At 42.2% G+C, this 10,680-nt stretch overlaps 1 pseudogene; it reads right to left on the reverse strand.

The window, feature by feature from the left end:
• Window positions 1-712: 712 nt before the first annotated feature.
• Window positions 713-1,940, reverse strand: LOC122747491 (annotated as a pseudogene).
• Window positions 1,941-10,680: the final 8,740 nt, after the last annotated feature.

Below are 10,680 nucleotides of genomic sequence, written 5' to 3' on the forward strand. Positions count from 1 at the left end.
GGGAGCCGGGCCCAGTCGAACTCCAGTCAGCATCTGTCTGTGCAGCACAGCCAGGGGACCAGCAGAGCAGGAAAAAGAAGCCACTTCCACTCTCCCCTTGCCTTTTAAGCTCGCACCCCGGAAGTGGAGTGCTAGGCAGACTGGCGTGCATAGCTCATGCTGTTGGTCTCCTCCCCGAAAGGGTGGTCCTTAAAAAAAAACTGGCGTCTCTCCATTATCACTAACCGACTGTTAAAACTTTTTACCACATTACCAAGTCAGGCTATGAGAGAAAAGTGGGAAGCTGTATTTTCAATCATTTAAGCAGCTTCAGGGGAATATAGGAAGAGTAGGTTAGGAATGGTGGAAAGAAGGGAGGGGATATAGCACAACAAGTACATCTTATCATATGTAAGAAAATAGATATGTAATGAGTGCATACACTGAATTTCTTGGATAGTGTTTTCCCATGTGGAGAGGCTGAGGAACCTTCTGATTCAAGGATAGCTGTGATGATGTGGAATGGAAGTGCCTTGAAGAGAATATGGAACATGTGTAGAAACAGTATGATTGGTTTTAGTCTGCTAACCATATTGGTTTTGGGTTTGGTTTTTTTTGAGCAGCTTTATTCGTTATTATGGGCCCCATTCAGCTTTGCATGAGGCTGCTCCTCCTAGTTGTGCTTCAGACTCAGTATTCTCCCATCCAGGGCTGGGGGGTTGGCCTGCACATGTCACAGGGTGGTCAGGTGGTCCCCCAGGCGCTTCAGCAGCTTTACCTCCTGTGAGGGAAAAATCCATCCTCTTCTCAGTAATTCTCAGGAACTCAGCAGCGAGGTGACAAAGGCTTTATTTTCTTCTCATGAGAAGGAGGCACCCTAGTGTGCAGCTAGTGGGTGCCCAGAAAGGGGGCACGCAGGCCCTGTTTTAGACCCTAGTCCCTAATGTGAATGGACCATCCCCTTTTTCATCACTGGTGGGGTTACAATCTATGCTCAAAAACTAACTAATCGGAATGCAGTATTCCCACCCTTCTTCCTTGTATGGGCATAACTCAGGAGAGGACCTTATACTTCCTTATATGGACACAACTCTGGAGCGGACCTTACTGAGACCAGGGCTCCTTGAACCATGTGACCTTGCTAACCTGAGGGGGAGGAGGGGATCTGAGACCTTTGTCCTACAAACAGGTCAGGGGGAGTATGACTGACTGTTATATCCACATTGAGAGGAGACAACTACCCATTTCTCACACCTCCTCGCCCAGGTAGTGTCTCTCCAGGAAGTTGCAGGGGTGCGGATCCCCTTGGCTGGAGCCCAGAGTGTGTGGCTTCAGGAGGGCCTGCTTCAGGCCCTTCTCCAGGATCAGGACAGTCTCCATGGCATCCAAGCTGCGGCCCCATTTGTCTTGGGTAGGTTTCAGCACAGCCTGGAGGAGGACCTGGCCCCCATGTTGGTTCTGGAGCCGCATAAGGCGCTCGGCGCCCTTGCATTTGTCCTTCGCCAGGTCACGGAAAATATGCGACACCCTCAGCAGAGCGACATTGTCCCGGTTGAAATAGAAACCCAGGGACAGAGGCTTACAGGTAAAGGTTGGCCAGGCAGTTGTCTGGGGCCTCGGCCTCAGAGGAGAAGTTTTGGCGGATCTGGGAGGCGGCGCTCATGGCACTGACAGCAATGGGAGGAGGCAGCTGGTCCCGGAGGCGGATGATCTCTAAAGCGGGGGTCGGGTGGTCCCAGGGGTTGGCGGGCTGCAGAAGGATGAAGATCTAGCATGAGGGGAGCTGGGGGAACCCCAGGTCTGTTCTGTCTGAACACTGTTGAAGCAAGAACCAGAGCCGGGAGAAGAGGTCTGCTCACCATATTGTTAAGAGAAACCTTTCTTTGATTGGCTGCATAGCCAGAACTGGGAGCATCTTCAAGAAGACCTGAATCATCCCGGGGTCTAATATTCTTAGCCATTTTCTTCTCATCAGCTGAGCTCTTGGTGGATCCTTTGAACTATTTTTTTTTTTCTTACTGATGGCATCTGGTAAAAGTCAGTGCTGTAAGAGGAGAGTCCTTGGGCCCTGCCCACCAAGGCCACCACATGGCCCTGTAAACAGAAGCCTAGGTTCTTCACCTAGGTTCTTCACCTGGGTCACTATCTGTTCTTTTATTTTAGGTGAAGGGAAGGTGGTGTCCTGATATCTCAGCATCCTTTTTTTTTTTTTGTAATCAACTCAGCATCAATGCCCTGAAGAGCAAGGAGTAACATCTAGAGTTACCAGGATTACTGAGATAGTGACTTATCCAAGCAGTCATATTGTAAGTGCTTATGGAATTGGTGAGAGCAGTGTTATTAAGCTAAACATTAGCTTACTCTCCCCTGAATCTGAGATTTAATAGACTGTGCCTCCAGTGTTGGTGGGGGAGGGGAAGGTCTGAACCTCTGTTCTTGCTATATTTCTGAAGTAAATATCTTTTTTTTTAAATTTGTTTTTAATTATAAAAGTATTTTATTATTTTCTAGTTACATGTAGAGATAGTTTTCAACATTTGTTTTTATAAGATTTCTAGTTTCAAATTTTTCTCCCTTCCTCTTACTTCCCCAAGAGAGCAAGTAATCAGATATAGGCTATATATGTACAATCACATTAAACATATTTCTTCATTAGTCTTTCTGTGAAAGAAGAAACAGAGCAAAAAGGAAAAATGTCAAAAAAGATAAACAGCACCAAAAACAAAAGATATAGTATGGTTCAATCTGCATCCATATGCCACAGTTCTTTTTTTTTTTTTTCTGGATTGGGAGAGCATTTTCCATCATGAATCCTTTGGAACTATCTTGTACCATTGTATTGCTGAGAAGAAGCAAGTCTATCACAGTTGATCAACACGTAATGTTGATGATACTGTGTACAATGTTCTCCTGGTTCTGCTCATCTCACTCATCATCAGTTCATGTAAGTCCTTCCAGGTTTCTCTGAAATCCACCTGCTCATTGTTTCTTACAGCACAATACTATTCCATTACATTCATATACCACAACTTGTTCAGACATTCCCCAACTGATGAGCAACCCCATAATTTCCAATTCCTTGCCACCACAAAAAGAGCAGCTATAAATATTTTTGTACATGTGGGTCCTTTTCCCTTTCTTATGATCTCTTTGGGAAAAAGACCCAAAAGTGGTATTCTGGGTCAAAGGCTATGCACAGTTTTATAGCCCTTTGGGCATAGTTCCAAACTGCTCTCCAGAATGGTTGGAACAGTTCACAGCTCCACCAACAATGCAATGGTGTTGCAATGTTTCCACAACTTCTCCAACATGTATTATTTTCCTTTTTTGTCATATTAGCCAATCTGATAGGTGTCAGGTGGTACCTCAGAGTTGTTTTAATTTGCATCTCTCTAATCAGTAGTGATTTAGAGCATTTTTTCATATGGCAATAGATAACTTTGATTTCTTCATCAGAAAACTGCCTGTTCATATACTTTGACCATTTCTCAAATGGGGAATTACTTGAATTCTTATAAATTTGATTTAGTTCTATATATTTTAGAAATGAGACCTTTATCAGAAGTACTGGCCATAAAAATTGTTTCCCAGATTTCTGTCTCTCTTCTAATTTTGGATGCATTGCTTGTTTGTACAAAACCTTTTTAATTTAATATAATCAAAATAATCCATTTTGCATTTCATAATATTTTCTATCTCTTGTTTGGTCATAAACTGTTCTCCTTTCCAAAGATCTGAAAGTAAACTATTCCTTCCTCTCCTAATTTGCTTATGGTATAACCTTTTATGTCTAAATCATATACCCATTTTGACCTTATTTTAGTATGAGGTGTAAGATGTTGGTCTATGCCTAGTTTCTGCCATACTGTCTTCCAGTTTTCCCAACAGTTTTTGTCAAATACTAAATTCTTATCCCAGAAGCTGGAGTCTTTGGGTTTATCAAACAGTATTTACTACTGTGTCTGCTGTGCCTAACCTATTCCATTGATCTTCCACTCTATTTCTTAGCCAGTACCAAATAGTTTTGATGACTACTGCTTTATAGTTGTGAGATTTAAAATTGGATATTAGATCATAAATCTCCCCTACTTAACCCTTCCCTTAATTCATCTCCCAGACTAGTAAATGGAAGAAGCTTCTGGTTTTCTAGATAGAGCCTTTATTGTATATAAGGTGTTGTTGATTAGAAGGATAGGAAAACAGAAATACAGTACAAATCGTCTTAAATCTAGGCTTAGTCTATATTCCTTATAAAAACTCACCAAACCGATTTAGGCCACCTTTGGAGTGAGTCAGACCGTCTGTGCCGCGCCGCCCGGAGTCCCGCCAAGCCGGCAAAAAAGGCTACTCCCGTTCTCTCCACCCCGGAAGTCAAAAAACCCCGCAGGCAGTCTGACATGCGCAGCAGGCGGACTGTACCCGGCAGGCAGTCTGACATGCGCAGCAGGCGGACTGTACCCGGCAGGCAGTCTGACATGCGCAGCAGGCGGACTGTACCCGGCAGGCAGTCTGACATGCGCAGCAGGCGGACTGTTCATCTCCTCCCCAAAAGGGTGGTCCTTGAAAAACTGGCGTCTTTCAGTTATCCTAACCGACTGTTAAAAACTTTCATATTTTACCACATTTCCCCCCTTTGCTTCCTCAAGAAATGGAATGTTTCCTTGATGGAACAGTAAAAAGAATATAATAACTTCTGCTGACTAATAATATGCGAACAACAATACAGAAAAGGAAGAGAGGAAAGTTTTGTCCAGAGGGGCGATTTTTTTTTTCTTTCCTCATGAACCGACGCTTTGACATTAGTCTTGCAAAGGGAGAGCCTCTGCAGAGAGTACATGTTACAGATAGTATATAACAGAAAGGAGATAGTAAAAGCTAATAAAGCAAAACAGTTCATATAAAGTCTCTGAGTTCTCTTGTCTTCTTGAAGTGGTAAGATATCATCAGGAGGAAACTGGATTCTGGTCTGGAAAACTGGATTCTGGACTCTGGTCTGGATTCTGGATTCTGGACTCTGGTCTGGAAAGCTGGATTTCTTCTTTAACTGTTTGAATTGCTGTATTTTTTTTTTTTTTTACTAAACCTTAGCATAGCATTTTGCAATCAGTAACACTTTTTACCACCATGTGTCTGGATCAAAGTCAAATTTAGTATGTGTTCATGACACCTGAAAATGTTATGGAAAGGTTATCATACCATATCTCATGGTTCCGAGACAGCCAGTGATTGTGCTAGGCCACAGGTGAATTCAACTGAGTGAGATAAAAAGATAAGTAAGTTCAGTTAAATTAGGTTAAATTAGGAGGGAGAGAGGATGAATACTGGACTGTGCCTAGTAATTGTGCTCTACATAGTCACCATCATAAGCAAACCATGGACTTATGTATACCTGTCTCTCCTTTTGTTGCACATATATTCTCTCCAGGGCCTGCATCAGAGTTCACAGCAAGTTAGTCTCTGAAATGATAAGTTTCCATATTTCTGAAATCTCATTAATTTCACCAAAGACAATATGATGGTAAAAATGTGTGCTATGCTGCATAACTGAGAATATATTAGTGATATATACAATAATTCCAAACCATACCCAGAGTATAATGACATATAAATAATAAACGAATGTAAATAGCTGATTATATTAGACATTGTTACATAATCTTCTTTTAGACATTATTACATAATCTTCTTTTAGCAATTAGACCACATCATCTTATACATGAATTCTCTAGTATAACAGTAGCAGATACTTAAAGTGGTGATTAATTCATCAAAAAGAAATAATACTTCAATAAGCAAGATTCAATATTCAATAGCATATACTTAAAATGCCTTTGAAAAGTCACTTAGTTTACAAAATCGGGTTTTTAAAGAAAAGCAAAAGAAACAAAAGTAAAAAAAAAAAAAAAGCAAAACCAAAAACCAAAAATAAAAGGCAAAAGATTCGCTAAGCACCCTTTTGTGCTCTTAAAGAATTTAAAGGTGTGGTGAATTCCAGGTCTTTTCAGTGCCTTTCAAAAGTCAAAACAAAACAAAAAGCAAAAAGGATAAAAAAAAAAAAATAGGTATAGGGTAGGGAAAAGGGTGGGAGAAATTGAGGTGGGCCAGAAAACTAGGCCATGTGCTTCAGTGCTTTTGCCTGTGGAAGGAAATGCTTGTTAAATTTTAAGGTATTTAAGCTGCTAGAGTTTGGGGTATGCCACATTGTTTTAACTGGTTCCCCAATTCTCTGCATGCCAAAGTGGCAGGGGTTTCTGAATTGTCATTGATCTTCCTAATGCTGTCATAATGTTCTTTATGGTAGAAAATGTGGAGTTCTCTAGCATCAGTTTTGTCTGTGCCACTGATTTTCAATAAAGGCTGATTTAATTGATGAACCACAACATTCAGCTGATGCTGCTTAGCAAATGCTACAATTGTATCATTTCCTCCCCACTTTCCAAATTTCTTTAATTCATCAACATATTCTTCAAAAGGGGAGTCATTTACTATAAAAGACTCAAACTCTTGTCTATGGTTAATCATATAAGAAGCAGCTTCTTGTCTGTGTCTGAGATGATTTCTACAGTGACCTTCTAGCTGGTCTGCTAAAGCCCTAAAAAGGCAATTTCCGTCTCCTGATACTTTACGAAGACTGAGTCCCAAAGCATTTAACTGATCAGTGGGATTATTAAATGGGAACTGCCTTTTTCCTCTGAACTCTCTTTGCTCTTTAACAGTTGCTATCTTTAGGGTTTTTACCTCTTTAGCGTCTACCTCAGGTCTATCTGAAATCTCTTCACCTATGAATGGTGCAGGCTTTATATGAGAGCAATGAATCCATGAGTCTTTTTCACCAATTTTAATGGCAGTAGGAGTTGTCAATAATACCTGAAAAGGTCCTTCCCAGGCAGGTTGAGTTCCACTGGTTTTCTGAAAATTCTTTACATATATTTTATCTCCTGGGTTGAAGTTATGCAATGAAAAGTCTAATGGTCCTGCCTGGACCACAGTTCCTGCCTCATGGAGTTCACGTAGCCTGGTCTGTAATTCCTGTATATAGGAAGCAACAGAAGTATCACCTCCCACCAGTGATGTATAAACTGGGGAAAAAGTTTTAGCTTGGATAGGAGGGTGACCAAAAAGCATTTCATAAGGAGATATATGAAGTTCTCCTCTTGGTCTACTTCGTAGATAGAATAATGCCAATGGTAGAACATCAGGCCATTTCAAATGGGTTTCAGTACATAATTTGCCAATCATACTCTTAAGCTCTTTATTCATACGTTCGACTTGGCCTGAACTTTGTGGATGGTAGGGCGTGTGGAATTTTGGAGTCACTCCCAAGAAAGAGTAGATTTGGGATAAAATCGAATCAGTGAAATGTGTGCCTTTGTCAGAATCGATGCGGGCTGGTGGGCCAAAACGAGGTACTATCTCTTTAAGAAGAATTTTGGCAACAAAGGCAGCTGTGGCTCGGGGGCTGGGAAAGGCCTCCACCCACCGAGTGAGCTGATCAACTATAACAAGGCAAAATTTATAATGTCCTGCTTTTGGCATAGTAATATAATCAATTTGTAAGTGCTCAAAAGGTGTATATGCTAGAGGACGCCCTCCATAAGCTTTGACCTTAAAAGCATACTGATTATAAGACTGACATGTGGAGCAGCCCGAGCAGATTCGAGATGCTGTATTAGTCACACCTGGTGCTATCCAGGTTCTCTTAATAGAGTCTACAATGCCTTGTGTACCAAAATGGCCTTTTCTGTGAACAGAGAGGCATACCTGGTGGTAGAATTTCCGGGGAAGAAATGGCTTACCTTCCGGAGACACCCAGATGCCATTGATCTGTTTCGCCTTAAATTTCTTTTTCCACTTTTCTACTTCAGAATCGTCATAGGTTAGGTTGGAAGGAATATCCTCAGAAGGTGAAAGGTTAAATACATGTTCAGGAGCTTCTAATGCAGCAAGCTTGGCTGCAGAATCGGCTCGTGCATTTCCCTTTGAAACAGGATCACTATTCCCTGTGTGGGCAGGGCAATGTACAACGGCTAGGGAAGAAGGCAGTTTTAGGGCATCTAAGAGGTCCTTGATAAGGTCCCCATTGGCAATAGCCTTGCCCGAGGATGTTAGAAAGCCTCGTTGACGCCAAATCATACCAATAAAGTGGCATATGCCAAAGCCATATTTCGAGTCAGTAAAAATGGTGGCACTCTTATCTTTAGCTATATTACAGGCCTGTGTAAGAGCCACAAGTTCAGCAGCCTGTGCACTAAAATGGGAAGGCAGAGAAGCTGCCCAGAGGGTGTCATAATCAGAAACTACAGCAGCTCCAGTAAAACGGGTTCCCTCTCTCATAAATGAGGAACCATCTGTATAGAGGACAAGATCAGGATTTTCTAAAGGTGTATCAAAAAGATCATCACGGGGTTTTTCAGCCATATCAACTAAAGAAGCACAGTCATGCAACGGTTCCCCCGAGAATGGTAAGTTAGGGAGTAGTGTTGCTGGATTAAGAACTGTGCAGCGTTTTAAAGTGATATTCTCATTACCTAACAGGGTTATTTCATACTTAGCCAGCCTTTGATCTGAAAAGGCTTGTGTCCTGTGACGTAGTAAGAGAGCCTCCACTTCGTGAGGGCATTGCACAGTTAGAGGGTTACCTAGGACCAAATCAGAGGCTTTTTCTACCAAAAGCGCTGTGGCCGCCACTGCTCTAAGGCAAGGTGGCGCTCCAGCCGCTACAGGGTCCAGCTGAATTGAATAGTAGGCTATAGGACGTTGGTTAGGCCCCAGTGACTGAGTCAGGACTCCAGAAGCCACCCCCCTTTGTTCATGCACAAAGAGAGTGAAAGGCTTACTATAATCTGGCAGTCCTAGGGCAGGTGCTGATAACAAGGCCCGTTTTAATTCTTTTATGGCTGAGAGATGCTGGGGATCCAACTGTAAACTGTCTGGAACAGAACTTTTTGTAAGAGCTATGAGGGGTTTAGTAATTTCACCAAAAGAGGGTATCCATTGTCTACAGTACCCAGCTGCTCCCAGAATGGCTCTCAACTGCCTCTTAGTAGTGGGGGCAGAGAGTTGTTGAATGGCCTGGACTCTCTTAGAAGAGACAGAGCGAGTTCCAGCAGCCAAAATAAATCCTAAATATTCTACCTGGGGCAAACACCATTGTACCTTTGTCTTGGAAACCTTGTGTCCTCTCTTGTGCAGCTCCAGCAGTAAGTGACGGCTATCTTCCTGACAAATTTCAGCATTAGGAGAGGCCAAAAGTAAGTCATCAACATATTGTACTAGTATGGAGCCCTTAAAGGTAATAGAGGCCAGATCCTGCTGTAAAATTTGGGAAAATAATGTGGGACTGTCTACAAATCCCTGTGGGAGTCTAGTCCAGGTCCACTGTCTATTTTTCCAGGTAAAAGCAAATAAATATTGGAAGTCCTCATGTACTGGTATGGAGAAAAAGGCAGAGCAAAGGTCTACCACTGTGAAACATGTAGATTCATAGGGAATCGATGAAATTATCGTAGCCGGGTTTGGAACTATGGAATGTCTAGGAATAACATAATTATTAATCGCTCTAAGGTCTTGCACAAAACGATAAACAGGTTTACCATCTGGCCCAGGCTTGGGTTTTTTAACTGGCAAAATGGGAGTATTGCATGGAGAGTGATGACATGGAATAATAATACCCTGGCTTTTCAAAGCCTCAATTATAGGGGTGATCCCTTCTATTGCTTCCCTAGACAATGGATACTGTGGAATGGAGGGGGGTGGTCCCCCCTTAACTTTAAAGGTAACAGGCATGGCAGACTTAAGGAGCCCCACCTCATTAGGGGATGAGGCCCATAAAGACTCAGGAATGTCAGAGGGGATTTTGGATACCTCCCCTGCTGTTCCTTGAGCTTCTGTAAGTAAAATTGGTAATAAATGAACAGTATCCTCTGGCAATTGTAAGGAGACAGCCCCATCTGGAGCACAAGATATGGTTGCTCTAAGCTTGCAAAGGAGATCACGACCTAATAAATTTACAGGGGCATCAGGCATGAGTAAAAATGAATGTTCCACTGTTAAGGGCCCCATAGATACCATGCGAGGATTCAATTTTGCCACTCTCTGGCTCTTTCCTGAGACTCCCACTACATTCAAAAATCCTACAGGTCTACACCCAGCATCTGGTTTGCTTACTAATACTGATTTAGAGGCTCCTGTGTCTAGCAGACAATCATAATAAGTCTCCCCCACTTTTAAGGTGACATGTGGTTCATTACTCTGGGGAGGTGAATGGACTGGCACAAGTGCATTCAAAAAATCTGGATCTGGGAATATATGGCTTTCATTATCTATGTTCCATTCCTCCCCAAGACACCATCATTCCTGTGTCCTCTTCTGAGGGGGGTCTTGGTTACCATTATTCTGGTACTGCCTTTCTGTATTCCTCCAAAAAGATCTATTTCTATTTTGATTTCGCCTGTAATTAGAATTAGAATTTCTTCTCCAAGTCCTACATTCTCTCAATTCATGCCCCTCCTTACGACAGTAACAACACACCTTAGTGTCCTTGTTCCGGTGTCCACATGGCTGACTAGGAATCGCTGGTGCCAGAATGCTCTGTTTAGGGTGATCTGGATCTTCCTCACGTGAGTCAAAGACATAATTTGCAAGTTCCTTAATTCTATCTACTGAGAGATTTCTCCAGTCTGGACATTGTTTCAGAAAGTA

The sequence above is a fragment of the Dromiciops gliroides genome, chromosome 3 (assembly GCF_019393635.1).
Source record: "Dromiciops gliroides isolate mDroGli1 chromosome 3, mDroGli1.pri, whole genome shotgun sequence".
NCBI lineage: Eukaryota > Metazoa > Chordata > Mammalia > Microbiotheria > Microbiotheriidae > Dromiciops > Dromiciops gliroides.